This window comes from Felis catus, chromosome F1, assembly GCF_018350175.1.
Source record: "Felis catus isolate Fca126 chromosome F1, F.catus_Fca126_mat1.0, whole genome shotgun sequence".
Taxonomy (NCBI): Eukaryota; Metazoa; Chordata; class Mammalia; order Carnivora; family Felidae; genus Felis; species Felis catus.
Window position 1 is genome coordinate 35,858,732 of NC_058384.1, and position 17,832 is coordinate 35,876,563.

Consider the following 17,832-nt stretch of genomic DNA (forward strand, 5'->3'; position numbering starts at 1 on the left):
CAATACCCAAAAAACAATCCAATAAAAACTGGGCGGAAGGAATGAACAGGCATTTCTCCAAAGAAGACATGCAGAAGGCCAACAGACACATGAAAAGATGCTCAACATCACCCATCATCATGAAAATGCAAAATCAAAACTACATTGAGATGTCACCTCACACCTGTCAGAATGGCTAAAATAAAACACACAGCAAGTGTTGGCAAAGATGTGGAAAAAAAGAAACACTCTTGCACTGTTGATGGTAATGCAAACTGGTCTAGCCAATGTGGAAAACTGTATGGATTTTCGTCAAAAATAGAACTATCCTATGACCCAGTAATCACACTGAGTATTTACCTAAAGAATATGAAAACACTAATTCAAAGAGACATATGTTTATACCAGCATTATTTACAATAGCCAAACTATGGAAGCAGCCCAAGTATCTATTGACTGATGAATTGATAAAGACAATGTGGTGCGTGTATGTGTGTGTGTACACACACACAGTGGGATATTATTTAGTCATAAAAAAGAATGAAATTTTTGCCATTTGCAATGACATGGGTGGAGCTAGACAGTGTAATGCTAAACGAAATAAGTCAGAGAAAGACAAATACCATATGATTTCACTCATATGTGGAATTTAAGAAACAAAACAAAGGGGTGAAAAAGAGGCAAGCCAAGAAACATACTCTTAACTGTTGAGAACAGAGGTTGGTGTGGGGGATGGGTGAAATAAGTGATGGGGATTAAGGAGTGCATTTGTCATGATGACCATTGGTGATGTATGGATTTGGTTGACGGACTATATTGTACACCTGAAACTAATATAACACTGTATATTAACTATACTGGAATTAAAATTAAAAAAATATAAAATTCACGTGGAAGAGTAGAGAGCCAACAATAGCCAAAACCATTATATAGCTTCATAATACATGCTAGGGAACGTCTCCTCACTTTGTACATACCTCAGTCAATGGTAAACTGCCTTACTAGAATTAACTTTGAAGAAGAATCACAATAAGCAGTGTTATGCAGCAACACAGAGACCCAGTCATAGATCCACACAAACAGAACCTGGAAATATGAAGGTTGTATTCCACACAAGGGAAAAAGCATAGGTTCTCTGATAATGAGTGTAACTGACATGTAAAAAGATTTGGACTCTGATCTTTTTGATCTTTTGAAAAAGGTTTTTACAAAGCCTGTATCTGACAGCTTATATTTTATTATAGTGTTCACTGTTGCACGGAAGTTTATTTTCATTATTAAATTTAATATAAAAAAACTATCTTATTTCAAGGTAGGGAAGGATTTCTAAAATAAGGCACAAGAAACACCAAAAAAAAAAAAAAAGAATAAGAAAAAAAGAAAGAAAGAAACAGCAACTAAGGAAAACATTCCCGTGTTCTTAGAGTAAATAGATGGCAATAGGCAGAAAGGAAAAGTACTGGCACGAAAAGTAATATCCAGGGTAGGAAGAAACCCAGACCCCTTTGCTCCTAAGGGCAACAATTCATACCCAGGAGTGATGATGATTTTAACCCATTTGACCCTGGTAACTTAACCTACTAGAAGCTAGGCCCATGAAAATACACAAAACTAAAATGATAATATGGGATGAATCAGAGTCACTGAAGAGAGCTTTACTAGACAAAAAAAACAAAAACTAAAACCAAAAAAAAAAACACCAAAAAATTGGAATGGAGTTCCAACAAACTGATTTGGACACAGAAACCCAGTGAATATTAGATTCATGGCCCAAAAGAAGACAAAACTTTATTCTCACAGGAGCAGGTGTTATGCAACTTGGATCCATTACCACTTGACACCTTTGAATATTTGGAGAAAAAATACTGATTTACGAAGATCTGTGATTAGCAGCAACCTGGAGATTAAGATGGCCTCTACCTAATATATTTATCCCTAAAAGAATATTCATTGAGAACAGGAGAATCTACTAATATAATAATAAAATTAGGATTATTAACTGTGATTCATGATAGGGGACACCCTCACCAATATATGTGGAAGCAACAGAAAAAAATTGAAAAGATCAGTTTAAAAGCTGAGCCCCCATAGGACAGAAAAGCATTATAGTATTTGCAGGTTCCAGAAACAAAGGATAACTGATTGATTTGATAAGAACAGCTGAGGAACTAAGTCAAAATAAAGGCTTTAACACTCATGTTTATCAACAAAACAGGCCTACACCTAATGTACATAGATGCAATCAAAATAGGTCATTTAGAACTAAATATGCAAGACCCATTTGGCCACCTAAGCCATTTAGACTACCACTCTTTATAACAAATTATGAAGATAGAAACCCAAAGAGAAACCCCAGAAAATATGCATGTGCAGTGTCAGAGAAATGGAAACAACCACCTTTTAGAGTAAATAGACCTAAGAAAAATAAACCTACATATAGACCCACTGGCCCATTTATTGTGAATAGTTACCCCATTTAAAAAACTTAATTCTATTAATAGACAAGCCATTGGTAGCCAGAGGAGAGCAACCCCCCTAGAGTCTGGGCAGTCTCTGTCTCTTGGCCCAAGCTGGTGACAGTCACTCAAGTTATACTGGCCATTTCAATAGAAACCACTTCATAAGTAAAAATGCTACATATATCACTATGTTGTTAGATATAGGGTTCTAAGTACCATTATACTAGGCTATCCTACTAATTTAGAAAACTTTAACAATAAAAAGGAATTAGTTGAAGGATTAAGGTGAAAATTAACCCCAGGGACAATGGTACATAGATTCCTAACAATGTGATAGATCACTCATTATGGATAAATGCCTTATTGGTCCCGATTTAGAAAACATTCTTGGACTAGATGTAATAGGACATATAAAAATTAAGAGAAACATTCAGGAACCCCTAAAGGAACAAATTATCATCCCTATATTTTGCGATTAACAATCCAATCTGGCCTGTTAAAAAGCCAGATGGATAATATAGACTTACAGTAGATTAGAAGAAGTTAAACAAATACTCTCTCCAAATTGAGGAAGTACTCCTAGATTTAGGCATTATCCTAATCAGTATCATCACTGGATTGGGAACTTATTACATGGTGATAGACTTATCTGACATGTTCTTTGCTATTCTAACCGATGAGGAGAGCCAGTCCATGACTGCATTCATTGGGAAGGCAGACAATATCAGTTTACTAGGTTACCACAAGATTAACACAAGAGACCAGTAATAGCCCACAACTTTCTAACACAAAACATCCAGGTTTTTCAGGAAAACAACACACACAAACCAGCATTTCCTATATTGATGACACATTTACTTGTGGTGATAACTTGGAAAAACAGACTAGAGTCACTACAGAATTAATTGAAATCTTTACACTCACAGGATGGACAACTGACCAAAGTAACATACAGGGACACTACACTAAAATTTCTAGGTCTTCTGAAGGCAGAATATATGAGACCCAGTCACAGACAAGCTAGATTGCACTTCATTTGTACCACAAAATCAGCAGCTCAGAAACTGATAGGACTTTTTGGATATTGGAAATAGCACATACCATATCTGAAGATATTAAAACATATTTTTTGAAATAAATAGGAATAGTAGGGCATTTAGATGGAGACCCATGAGGCAGTCTTTATTTCAAAAATGCTGTCAGAACTTATAATACCATCTCATGAGGGCTCTGGATATAAACCAGAGTGCCTATACTCACAAGGGTTTGGACTAAAACACCACTATGGACTAAAACACCACAGGACCCCCAAATATTACCCAACTGTATTTTGGACTAAGAAGTTCCTGTGGTCCAACAACAGGCACCAACCAATTAAGGGCTCACCCAGGTACTCTATGAGCCCTACAAAATTCAGAACCACTGACAGAAAGTAAACTAATTACACCTAAGCTACAACAGCCTATTCTGGAATGGGTAAAGCAGACCCCTGACCATAAAGTCCTAACCTGGAAATGGTATATTTCCAAGCAGGACAAGCAGATTGAGGGTCAGCTTTGTGTGAACTGAGAAAATCTCCACTATGCCAATAGTGGACTTGCCAGAATTCCTGAGGGCAAGCCTATCCACGCTCCAGCAGTTGGGCAATGGGGACTGCCCTGGTCCCTGGCACCCAGTAATGCCTGGTTCATACACGGATCAGCCTCCATGACACCATCTGGAGAATGCTGGCAGCCAGTGGCCTTGAGGACTAATGATGGTCTAACTCTGACAGATTCAGGCTTGAGAAAATCAGCACAATATGCTGAATTAATGGCCATAAAACTAACTGATGAACAATCTGTTAAAGAAAATCAGAATGACCTGTATCTTTCTCAGACCCATGGGAAATAGCTGTTGGAATAGCTCTTTGGTCGGGAACATGGTAGGGAAATGACTGGAAAATAGGAAATATGAACATATAGAGTAAGGATATGGCAGAAAATAGCACTGGCTGACGTCTTCATGTTCATCACACATGTCTCGGCATATCAGAAAGACAAGGCTCAAGTACCAAAACTTAATGACCAGATAGACAAACTCACTAGGAAAACTAAGAGGCCCAAATTCCCGAAATTTAACAAAAATACAATGATTCACGACTAAGGAGGAAACCAATTCAAAACACAACCATATATAAACAAGCAGAACAATGGAACATAAAACCTGAGCACGCAAATATGCCAAGTGATTGGGTCATTGCATGGGCACATATCACCAAACAAATCATGCTGGGACACAAAGCACTAGGACATGATTAGGAAAATAAACATGTATATACCTACCAAATACCTCCACTTTCAAATTAAGAAATGTGGGAATTGCTGAAAGTTTAAAGTGTGAAGTTCACTAATGAATACTCTGTAAGGTCAAAGAAGCAGCAGACCCTTCCAGATTATACAAATGATTGTATAGGACCCTTATCTGTACCAGAGAACAAATTATGCATGCACTTTGTAGACACATGGTCAGGAATAGGATTACTCTATCCTTGCAGGAAAAATGATCAGAAATCTACCATCAGAGCATTAGAAATCGGGATTGCTTGCTATGGTATCCCAGTTAAATCAGGGGCCCCACTGCAAAGGAAAGCAAGTACAAGAATGGGCTAAGAACAAAGCATAGTAAGATACAAAGGACTTAACACCTACAAGTCCAACCATGTCTGGGTCAAATGAAAGGTGCAATGGCTTACTCAAGCAGAAGCTGACTAATAAGCCTGATATAAAAGCTTGGACGAAACCAGTCTGCGAGGTGGCAAGATCTCTAAACCATAAATATGGAAAGAATGGAAAAACTCCTATCGCATTAATACTGCAAGCACCTCTACAGATGAGACCACTGACAAACTCCAGAATCTAAACTAGAAGGAAAACATTTAAAAAAACATAATGGTATATATATATATAGTACTAGGAAAATTATGTTACCTGCCATCAATACAACCTACTGGATGACTGAAGAAAAAACTACATTACATCACATTAAAGAAAATATGATGATGACTCTGAAAATGGCAGGCATGAGAACACCATCTTTATCGTATTGACACCAGATGCCTGATATTTAGCCTCGCAAGATGGAGGGCGACTATGCTAGAGGGAATATAGACAATAACGGACGTCATAATGGTAGATATCCTTGGGTGGCAAGAACAACAAGAAGGAATTAAAAATGCCAAGGAAACTATCTTTATTTTGCAGGCATGAATCCACGATGCATCTTGAACCCTACCAAGATTACTAACGGGTCAGTGCAGCATGCTGCCTGCTGCCCATACTCCGTTGCCTATCGCTCCCTGTTGGATACCATAGTCATTACAGCTGTGGATACTCCTCTGATGGCTCCAGCAATAGGAGCTGTGCCAGTGTTCTGAACTGGAATGCCACTTTCTGGTCCGGCACAACTCCACTGTCTGTGACATCCTCCGCATTCTCCAGAGATCACTAGTGTAGTCACCTTATTGCAACGGAGGACTCATCAACATCACCGGCATCAACCAACCCAGCCTCTGCACCCCATCCTTCGCTGTCCACACTATCTACTCACCAGGAAAGCTTCAATCAGTAGAGACACCAAATACTTAAATACTTAGGGAAGCTGATGAAGCAGTGGTGACCTCCATTTTAATCTCCATAAGAACCATCAAGGATTCTGAACAACAACTCTATTAGACGTTGACTTGGAGGGTGAAGACTGGCCTGAACTACTAACTGGCTTTTGGTATCATAACCCAGCACATATATTTCGTCAACCAGGTTCTGAATTTTTTACTTTTTTAAAAAAATATCTATTTTTGAAAGAGAGAGAGAGAGGAAGGGGCAGAGAGAAGGGACACAGAGAATCCCAAGCAAGCTCTGCACTGGCAGTGCAGAGTCCCATGAGGGGCTCCATCCCATGAACCCTGACATGACCTCAGCCAAAATTAAGAGTCAGATGCTCAACTGACTGAGCCACCCGGGAATCTCTGTAGTTTTATCCTACTAAATTGAGGCAGCATTGGACAATCACAGAGACTCTGAAAATAACCTGGATTTAGTTCCTGATTTGTGTGTGAGCATTTTAGTGTAAAAGAGCAGCTGGTGAATACACAGAATAGGAATTGTATCTTTAAATATAAATAGGCCAAAAACTGATCATCTACTACACTCCTGATTTACACTGTTTAACCCATATTCACCTACTAGAAAGTGAATAATAGATCTATGGACATTATGCCCAGACTTTAAAAGAACCAGGGACATTATGCGGTGTATAGAGAACACCCAGGAAACTTAGCACATAACACATATCATTATCTTCTGTAATATAATCAAGCTACTATCTCCTATCACAGATCTCTACCCCAAGGGTGTAGAAATCATTGTTAATAAATCCATACCATTCATATTGCAATTTATAATCATAGTCTATACATTAAAATTTAATATGTAGGACTTTCTAGGCAAATACAAATCCCCAAGTTGTGCTTGGGTTTATCCAGCTCCTTTATATCCAACTTACAACATATGCCAAAAACAGAAAGCTCAAAGGGAGGAAAGTCTTATGGTTCCTTGTTGGACTGGTAGGAGGCTTAAGTGGAGGAACAATGGCAGCCACTTTTTCTCAATTCCAAATCAAATCACATTAAATTCTTAAACTTTGCTCTCAATCTGACACACATGCGGTGGCAGTTTTGTCATCATTGGGTATACAGATGGATACAATTAGCTTTATGTTACAAAACATAAATTTCACATGGCAGTAAAAAACAAAGCAGCCAGAGAAAATGCTAAAAAATAGCAACACTAAAAAAAACCCCCAAATATGTTTTATGTACACTGTCAATGTACAGTTAGGGATGGCTGATATGTGGAGTACTCTTAGGACAGCTATAATCTTGGGTCAATACTGATTGTCTGAGATAACAGCCTAACCAGAAGTAGATATAATACATTCTAATGACTGTTATTCCTTGGACAACTACGAAATTAGAATATTGGCACTTAAGTAAGGAAACATGATCTCAGGTTACCACACTTTGCAGTTTCCCAATATCAAAAGAGAGAGTGGAGCCCACTGGCTATGGAAAGACCCCTTATGATAAAAGGAAAACATGTTCCTAAGGATACATTGTTGGAATGAATCCAAAGTACCTTTATTACTGCTAGATCTTTGAAGATATCTATAGTATAAGTACTTATGACTATGGCTTTATGCCTCCCCAACCAGTTATATATAACATAGAGCTAGTATGCTCTAAGCCAAACCTCACTCTTATCTATTGGAGTCAAGGAAAAAATAAGGAAAAAAACATTACCTGTGTAAGACTACAACAGGTAAAGAATATGACAATATAAGGAAAAAGATGTTAATTAAGTTCAGCAGAAGATAAAGGAACCCTTAAAATAACCAGAGACATGTTTCACATCAAGCCTCCAAAATTAATAATGTAAATCTCACATCAGAAAACTTAAGAAAAGTGAAGGTATATTTGGAAGGTGAGATTAATAAAGTCAAACTACCTTTGCAGGAATTTAAAAGAACAAAAATGTGCATTTATAAAAATAATGGCAGTTTTGAGTTCTAGTGTTATGGCAGTTGAACACATGTTTGATAGTGCTGTGCAAGCGTGCACCCCCTGGAACTTTATAAAAATGATCTTTACTTAGAAACATAATTGTATGGAAATTTAACTGAGTCATTTAAGAAGCTTAACTTTTGGTTGCTTTATAATTAAACATGGTACCATGCTAAAGAGATTTGTTATATTTATATTGATAAAATTAGGAATATGGTTGCTTAAACTGGTCATTAAACTATAATATAAGAGAATGTTTGCCAAAGGAGAAATATTGCACAAATATGACTTAGTACCTGTGATGAATATTGTAAGTGTTGTAGAATCACAGGGTGGATTGATATCTTTGTGAATTTAGGTTTGTACAGGACATTTGTATTAATTAGCTTTAGAGTGATTTGAAATCACAGGATAGACTGTTGTGTATTGGTTTGACATGATTTTAAATCCACTTATTTATGACAAAGACAAAAAAAGTTCTTAGAAGTGAAGTTGTTTTGATGCAACAATGGAGTTGTGTCAGGATGTCATCATCCCATCTGTTCTCACTCATAACTTAGTAGCTCAGCTGCTGGGGGCCCTGGTCACAGGTTTATCAATAAAAATATATGAAGAAGCAAAGCAACTATGGCAAAGGAACATTAGACTATAAATACTGAGAATTTGTGAGAACTATCGTAGAGTGTTTGGTCTGGGCAAGGCTACACTTTGCTGATCTAAAATGACTCTTGAAGACCTAGGGGCAAATAGCTCCTGCCATGGTTAAGATGGCTCTTCTACTGACAGTGGTGAAAGGCATGTGGTATCCCTTCAAAGAAGGGATCTTGCCCATCAACACCAGTGCTCTTGCTCTAGCAACATGTTCTAGCTCCACGAGACTTTAGCGCTGGCATCTGGACTTCAGCTCCAAGTTGGCTAACCTGTCTTCTGGGTACCACCTCCTATAAAATTACGCCTCAACTAAACTTGAACTTTATACATTTCATCTCCCCTTGCCTAGAACAATAGTATGACTAATCCAACCTTGGTTTGGAGTATGTTATTTCCATAGTGGCTAATGAAAAGACATTCTCTTGTATTCTATTGGCTTGTGAAATTTGCACAGTGAATTGTTGGCAAAGACAAAGTCAGCCTTTGAGTATTATTTGCCTTCCAAACAACACAGCTTTCAGAGGGATTATGCACAATTGTGTAGGTTAAGGCTTAGAATTAGGCAGAGGCTGGGCACCCCCAACAGCCTGACCTGGACTTGCCTGACATTGCCTGATCTGTGCCTCCTGCACCCTGTCAGTCATCTTTGGCTAGTCTGAGCTCTCCGGGCCTGTGGACCTAGTTCTCGTCCCCAGTAACTTACATTACCTCATAGGTGTAGGGACCCCTTCCTCCAAAAATCACTGTGAGGCAGCCATCGAAATAGGTGACATTCAGTCCCATATATACTTACTGTTTGCTGGGGTTCCAGGCTTCTGCAGCAATCAAGGCTCCCAGCTGTCTTTTGTCGGCAGACACCTTGGCCACCCTGCTTGATCCAGTCATGGAAAGGCAGTGGAGATCTGCCAGCTCTGCCTTCAAGAGGAATATGGATTATGCATAGGTTAGTGTTTCAAATTAGTCAGATGCCAGATACACAGTGCCCCTCCCCTGTGAGCCAGCCTCACTGGACATTGACCTGCTGTAGGTCCCTCACTACCCTGACTTGGGCAGCCCATGTATATGCTGTATATACTCTTTCAGTTGCTTTTAGGCAGCTGGGTCCCTCCAGGCCTTTGGAAGCTTGGGCCATCCACAACAACCTGCGTTGCCTCAAGAGTAGAGGGAGCCTAAACTGTGAACATCACTCTGAGATGTCAGTTGTATGGGCAATAGTCTGTGCCCATGGGGACTTGCTGTCAGCTGGGGTTCTCAGTTTCTGCTGTAATTGAGGCTTCCAAGTATCTTTTATTGGAGGATACCCTGGCCAGCCTGCCTGGTCCAGTCCTAGCAAGGCAGTCCAGATGACTCCAGCTCTGTCTTCACTGTGGGTACATGCATTAGTATAGGTGAGGGCTTGGATATGGCAGACACTAGATACTCCAGCAAAAATGAGTAAAGGAAACCTCCCTCACCGAAAATGGAGTCAGAAGCCCTGGAGGGGAGCTCCTAATGCTCATATTACTCATTGCAGCCAGGATAACCATCACATAGGATTATGAAAAGGATAACTTTTCACATAGGATTTTCTTCTCCTACTTTTAAGAAAAAGAACAAAGATCCATGCCTGCCCCAACAACAATGCACCAACTACCACCTGCAGCCAAGGAGAAACTTCTGTAACCTGGAACACTTGTCCTTTTCCAGAGAACTTTAAAAAATAAAAACCTTCTCAATTTCCTCCAAAAACTGAATAAAAACTGACCATCCCTTTGTCTCTTCATATTTGCCTATGGCTTGTTGTAGTTTGCTTGTCCCAAATAGCAATTCCTCTGCTATTTACAAATAAACTTATTTTGCTAGCAAAGTAACTGGCTATTTTAAGGTTGACATTACATGGTATCAGAGAAATGGAATCCAGAGAAGACCCCCAACAATTCCAAGGCTGTTGAGCAAACATGGCCAGTACTCACAGTGTATTCAGCTCATTGCTTTCTTGGTGAATCTGGAGTTTGAGGGTAAGTCTCTTGTGGACTTTGAGCTCCTCTCTATGTTTTGAGCACTCAGGCTTTATTCAGGGTTTTTCATGAATGCATCTCCTTTCCTCCTGAGAGGAGGAACTTGTTGTCAAAGTTCCCTGGTAAGTCACCCATCCTGTTCAAAGCAGGGGATAACCTAATTCCCAGTGTTTTAGCACAGCTGTCAGAAAAGTGAGCCCTTCATAATTAAGACATTTTAGGGAATCCAAAAGCAGATAGGTTCCACAAGGTCCTTGGGCCAGGATTTTGTTCCTTTCTAGAAAAATGGGTGAACTTTTGGACACTTAGAAATTGTAATGGCCATTCTGAGTGACACTTATGTTAGATAAATCTACCTTAAGGGGTATGGTTGTAAGAGAAAATTCTGAAACTCTTGGAGACCGTGGAATGCGTTCTTTGGTTTGATATGTAGAATCTTCTAAAAGACAAAACGACTTGAAAAATAGTTCTAAAAAATCATTAGAACATTAAAACACACACACACACATTAGTAAAAGATATTGGCCATCAGAACTCATAATCTTAACTTAGTCTACCTACCAGAAACATAATTTGGATCCAACTATTTATTTTCTTTTAAACCTGAGACATGGCTAACATTTCTGAACAAAAGCTGTAAGATCTCTATGTTTATTTGTGTGCTCTGTAGGTCTATGTTATATATGTTATAGATATGTAATTTTTTTTGTTTTTACCTCTGGATGGTATGGCCAAAATTCCTTTGTAAATTTCTTTAATTATCCTAGAGAGAATTAAGCATTTATATAAATATACTTTATTTACATAAATATAATTTATATATAAATATATAAATTTATATAAATATATATTATAGAAATATAGAAACCAATGCAGATGTTTTTCAGGTTCACAGGATCTGAGATAATCTTCGATAAACACATGTAAGTTTGTTGGTTTAATAAGAACAGGTATGTCTTTGGTGTATCTGAATTAAATATAATGCAGATTAACAATTTATTCTACCTGGTTTTATTTATTATTTATTTTCAACATAATAATTATATATATTTTTTAATTTCCACCCAAATTAGTTAGCATATAGTGCAACAATGTATTCAGGAGTAGATTCCTTAATGCCCCTTACCCATTTAGCCCATCCCCCCTCCCACACCCTCTCCAGTAACCCTCTGTTTCTTCTCCATATTTATGAGTCTCTTATGCTTTGTCCCCCTCCCTGTTTTTATATTATTTTTGCTTTCCTTCCCTTATGTTCATTTGTTTTGTTTCTTAAAGTCCTCATATGAGTGAAGTCATATGATATTTGTCTTTCTCTGACTAATTTCACTTAGCATAATACCCTCCAGTTCCATCCATGTAGTTGCAAATGGAAAGATTTCATTCTTTTTGATTGCCAACAAATACTCCATTGTATGTATATATACACCACATTTTCTTTATCCATTCATCCATTGATGGACATTTGGGCTCTTTCCATACTTTGGCTATTGTCGGTAGTGCTGCTATAAACATGGGGGTGCATCTGTCCCTTCGAAACAGCACACCTGTATCCCTTGGATAAATACCTAGTAGTGCAATTGCTGGGTCCTAGGGTAGTTTTATTTTTAATTTTTTGAGGAACCTCCATACTGTTTTCCAGAGTGGCTGCACCAGCTTGCGTTCCCACCAGCAATGCAAAAGAGATCCTCTTTCTCCGCATCCTCACCAACATCTGTTTTTGCCTGAGGTGTTAATGTTAGTCATTCTAAAAGGTGTAAGGTGGAATCTCATTGTGGTTTTGATTTGTATTTCCCTGATGATGAGTGATGTTGAGCATTTCTTCATGTGTGGATCGGCCATCTGGATGTCTTTGGAGAAGTGTCTATTCATGTCTTTTGCCCATTTCTTCCTGGATTATTTTTTGGGTGTTGAGTTTGATAAGTTCTTTATAGATTTTGGATACCAACCCTTTATCTGATATGTCATTTGCAAATATCTTCTATTCTGTCGGTTGCCTTTTAGTTTTGTTGATTGTCTCCTTTGCTGTGCAGAAGCTTTTTATTTTGATGAGGTCCCACTAGTTCATTTTTACTTTTGTTTCCTTTGCCTCCAGAGATGTGTATAGTAAGAAGTGGCTGTGGCCAAGATCAAAGAGGTTTTTGCCTGCTTTCTCCTCGAGGATTTTGATGGCTTCCTGTCTTACATTTAGGTCTTTCATCCATTTTGAGTTTATTTTTGTGAATGGTGTGAGAAAGTGGTCCAGGTTCATTCTTCTGCTGGTTGCCATCCAGTTTTCCCAGCACCACTTGCTGAAGAGACTGTCCTTATTCCATTGAATGTCCTTTCCTGCTTTGTCAAAGATTAGTTTGCCATACATTTGCGGGTCTATTTCTGGGTTCTCTATTCTGTTCCATTGATCTGAGTGTCTGTTATTGTGCCAGTACCATACTGTCTTGATGATTACAGCTTTGTAGTATAGCTTGAAGTCTGGGATTGTGATGCCTCCTGCTTTGGTTTTCTTTTTCAAGATTGCTTTGGCTATTTGGGGTCTTTTCTGATTCCATACAAATTTTAGGATTGTTTGTTCTAGCTCTGTGAAGAATGCTGGTGTTATTTTGATAGGTATTGCATTGAATATGTAGATTGTTTTGAGTAGTATTGACATTTTAACAATGTTTGTTCTTCCTATCCAGGAGCATGGAATCTTTTTCCATTTTTTTTTTTTTTGTGTCTTCTTCAATTTCTTTCATAAGCTTTCTATAGTTTTCAGTGTATAGATTTTTCACCTCTTTGGTTAGATTTATTCCTAGGTATTTTATGGTTTTTGGTGCAACTGTAAACAGGATCGATTCCTTGATTTCTCTGTCACTTCATTGTTGGTGTGTAGGAATGCAACTGATTTCTGTGCATTGATTTTATATCCTGCAATTTTGCTGAATTCATGAATCAATTCTAGCAGTTTTTTGGTGGGATCTTTAGGGTTTTCCCTATAGTGTATCAGGTCATCTGTGAAGACTGAAAGTTTGACCTCCTCCTGGCCAATTTGGATGCCTTTTATTTCTTTGTGTTGTCTGATTGCAGAGGCTGACTTCCAATACTATGTTGAATAACTGGCGAGAGTGGACATCCTTGTCTTGTTCCTGACCGTAGGGGGAAAGCCTTCAGTCTTTCCTCATTGAGGATATTAGCGTTGGGTTGTTCATATATGGCTTTTATGATCTTGAGGTATTCTCCTTCTATCCCTACTTTCCTGAGGGTTTTTATCAAGAAAGGATGCTGTATTTTGTCAGATGCTTTCTCTGCATCTATTGAGAGGATCATATGGTTCTTGTCCTTTCTTTTATTGATGTGATGAATCACATTAATTGTTTTGCAGATATTGAACCAGCCCTGCATCCCAGGTATAAATCCTATTTGGTCATGGTGAATAATTTTTTTAATGTATTGTTGGATCCGGTTGGGTAATATCTTGTTGAAGATTTTTGCATCCATGTTCATCAGGGAAATTGGTCTATAGTTCTCCTTTTTAGTGGGGTCTCTGGTTTTGGAATCAAGGTAATGCTGGCTTCATAGAAAGAGTTTGGAAGTTTTCCTTCCACTTCAATTTTTTGGAAAAGCTTCAAAAGAATAGGTGTTAACTCTTCCTTAAATGTTTGGTAGAATTCCCCTGGAAAGCCATCTGGCCCTGGACTCTTGTTTTTTTGGGAGATTTTGATTACTAATTCGATTTTCTTACTAGTTATGGGTCTGTTCAAATTTACTATTTCTTCCTTTTTCAGTTTTGGTAGTGTATGTTTCTAGGAATTTGTCCATTTCTTCCAGATTGCCCATTTTATTGGCATATAATTGCTCATAATATTCTCATTATTGTTTTTATTTCTGTTGTGTTGGTTGTGATCTCTCCTCTTTCATTCTTGATTTTATTTATTTGGGTCCTTTCCTTTTTCTTTTTGATCAAACTGGCTAGTGGTTTATCAATTTTGTTAATTCTTTCAAAGAACCAGCTTCTGGTTTCATTGATCTGTTCTGGGGTTTTTTTTTTTGGGGGGGGGTGTTTCAATAGCATTAATTGCTGCTCTAATCTTTATTATTTCCAGTCTTCTGCTTGTTTTGGGTTTTATTTGCTGTTCTTTTCCCAGCTCTTTAAGGCGTAAGGTTAGGTTGTGTATCTGAGATCTTTCTTCTCTTTAGGAAGGCCTGGATTGCTGTATACTTTCCTCTTATGACCACCTTTGCTGTGTCCCAGAGGTTTTGGGTTTGGTGTTATCATTTTCATTGGCTTCCATATACTTTTTAATTTCCTCTTTAACTTCTTGGTTAGTCCATTCATTCTGTGGTAGGATGTTCTTCAGTCTCCAAGTATTTATTACCTTTCCAAATTTTTTCTTGTGGTTGATTTCGAGTTTCATAGCATTGTGGTCTGAAAACATGCACCGTATGATCTCAATCTTTTTGTACTTACTGACGGTTGATTTGTGTCCCAGTATGTTCTACCTGGTTTTATTAATCAAATAAGCTCATGACAACTTTATATTATAATATTTGTCAACAAAAGAAATAAGATGATGGTTAGCTGCTTAATATCAAGTCCAAGTATAATTGTTAAAAGCAAATAATTTAAATAGATGTAAACAGGATCAAATTTTGTAATAAATTAAACTGAGTAATGCATATTCATGAATATGTTAATTATTTCCAAAGATAAACATTAAATGCCAAACATAAGTTAATCTACTTTTGGATTTTTAACTTTTACAGAGAGATAAAAAACATTTTAATCTATTAATAAACATGCTTTATGCTACATTGAGAAAAATTTACTGTAAGAGAATATATTTCTAAAAATTTGAAATGTGTTTATAAGTTTGCTGTAGTATACTAGTATATGTTGGAAAGTTTATAATTGTCTGCTTTATAGTTTTCACTGGAAAACAAAGATTACAAATAGTTTTAGAAATTGGAAGATCTGAGAATACAAAACCAAAAAAATCATCAGAACACTTAAGAGTAATAAGCATAAATTAACTCTGCACAAACTGTGTGCTTTAATGCTGAAAGAATACAGTCAAAGCAGCAATGATATTTTTGTAAAAGGAGAAACAGTCAAACTCTCATGAGAGCTTTCTCCTACTATAGAAGGATTTACTGTACCCTCTTATTTTTCAAACTATGGTCAGTGACCATTGATGAATTATTGTTAACATTTGTTTAAGTAGAAAATACATTATCTATGGCTATCTATACAGATAAATGAATAATATATATCTTCAATTTTATCTATAGTAAATGGCTATTATATCGATTCATTTATTGCCTATAGATAAACAAAACAGAATAATTCCATAAAATGCAAAATAGGAAATACATGTTAACTTATTAAACTTTTATTTCAGCTACTTGTGTGGTTTTATATACATAGGTATATGCTTGGCCATGTCATGCACATATTTCTTGCTGTGGAATGACCCATATGTTTGAAAGTCATTGCTCTTATACCACAGTCAATTGAGCAAAAGGGGCTGTGCGGCCAGCTGAAAAGACCAGTACAAGAATGACCACCCTTTCTGTCCTGTACATACATAATAATAACTCCTCAAGGCCAAACTTCACTTGTTCTTTGACAGGCTCATGCTTTGTTGCCCTGTCTTTTTAGAATTGCAGTCAGGCAACAATACATACATATAATGTTTATTTATTTGTTTATTTTTACTGATTTTTATGTTTTATTCAAATTTCAGTTGGTTAACATACAGTGTAATATTAGCTTCAGATGTGCAATGTAGTGATTGAACATTTTCATACAATACCTGGTGCTCATCACAAGTGCACACCTTAATTCCCATCACCTATTTAATAAACGCTTATATTTTAATGAAAAATGTTACTTGAACGACAATTTATACATAATTTAGTGTCAATGTGTTAAGCATAGGGCTCTTCCCATATGCTTCTACATATAAGTTTACAAACACTTCTATCTTAATGAAAGAAATTGATACTTGAAAGATGATTATACAGTATATGCCATCTTTTAAGTAACATCTTTTATTTATTAAGATGTAAACTTATGTGTAGAAGCATAAGGGGAAAGCCCTGTGCTTAACTCATTGCAAATACACTGTATCTAATCATTATGTCATCAATCTTCTTTCAAATGTAAGTGTAGAAACATATAGAATAGTCCTGTTCTGAACTCAATGAAACAATTTACTTAAAAGAACTTTCCCCATTTCTTATAACAATTTGGAAAGCTGGGAATTCTGGTGGCTTTCAGATATTTATAGCTCTGCCATCATTTTCCCATTTTAAAAAATATTCTGCCTACTCAACTTATCTCAACCGTCTTCAACAATAATTTGGGGATCTCATTGCCCCTGCCTGTTCTATCTTTCTTAGTCTAACAAAGTAATGTCAATATAAGCCTAAAAACATGAGTGAATATCACATTGTAATTTCCAAAAGGATTCAGTTTATTATAATTATATAAAACATGTTTATATTCTTTTACATTCTTTTAATGTAATGCATAAGCAATTATGCTATCTTCTAAGAGTAAATATGCAATTATTCTGTAACAGTCCTGTATCATTTCTTTTCTAGAAAAGCTTTATATGTTTTTGAAATTGAAAAAAATGGCATTGAACTGATAAAGTTGAAATTGTTGGCATTTTTTTACACAACTACTAGAAACAGGGTGAAAGAAAATGACTATATATGAATAATAGGTTAAAAAACTTTTTTTGATAGGGAAAGGTATGATGAACTTTTTTGTAAGAAAAATGATTTTGTTCTAAAGCAAAATTATTTTTCCTGTGTTTTTTTAAATTTTAGAGTGAAGAAGAGAATGAGTGGGGGAAGGGCAGAGAGACAGGGAGAGAGAGAATCTTAAGCAGGCTCCACACCCAGCATGGAGCCCAGTGTGGGGCTCCATAGCATGAACCCTGAGCTGAAATCAAGAGTCAGCTGCTCAACTGACTGAGCCAACCAGGTGCCCCATATTGTTCCTGAATTTTTTAAAAATGACAAAGCCTAAATGGATCTTGAAAGTTGTAGAAGGTTTATGGAAGAGGAATATTAAGAAAGAAATTTTATGTAGTTAAGATAAAATTAGAATAGTGGACAGGGATGCCCACTCTCACCACGATTGTTTAACATAGTGTTGGAAGTC

At 37.0% G+C, this 17,832-nt stretch overlaps 1 long non-coding RNA gene across 2 annotated transcripts; it reads left to right on the forward strand.

Moving 5' to 3' along the window:
- Positions 1-644: 644 nt before the first annotated feature.
- On the forward strand, positions 645-10,450 carry LOC111558336. 2 transcript variants are annotated; one of them, XR_006591945.1, is made up of 3 exons: positions 5,615-6,235; positions 9,500-9,631; positions 10,274-10,450. It is a non-coding gene; the product is annotated as an uncharacterized LOC111558336 (long non-coding RNA). The 2 variants fall into 2 exon arrangements; XR_002739084.2 differs by lacking the exon at positions 9,500-9,631 and having other exon boundaries at positions 645-6,235.
- Positions 10,451-17,832: the final 7,382 nt, after the last annotated feature.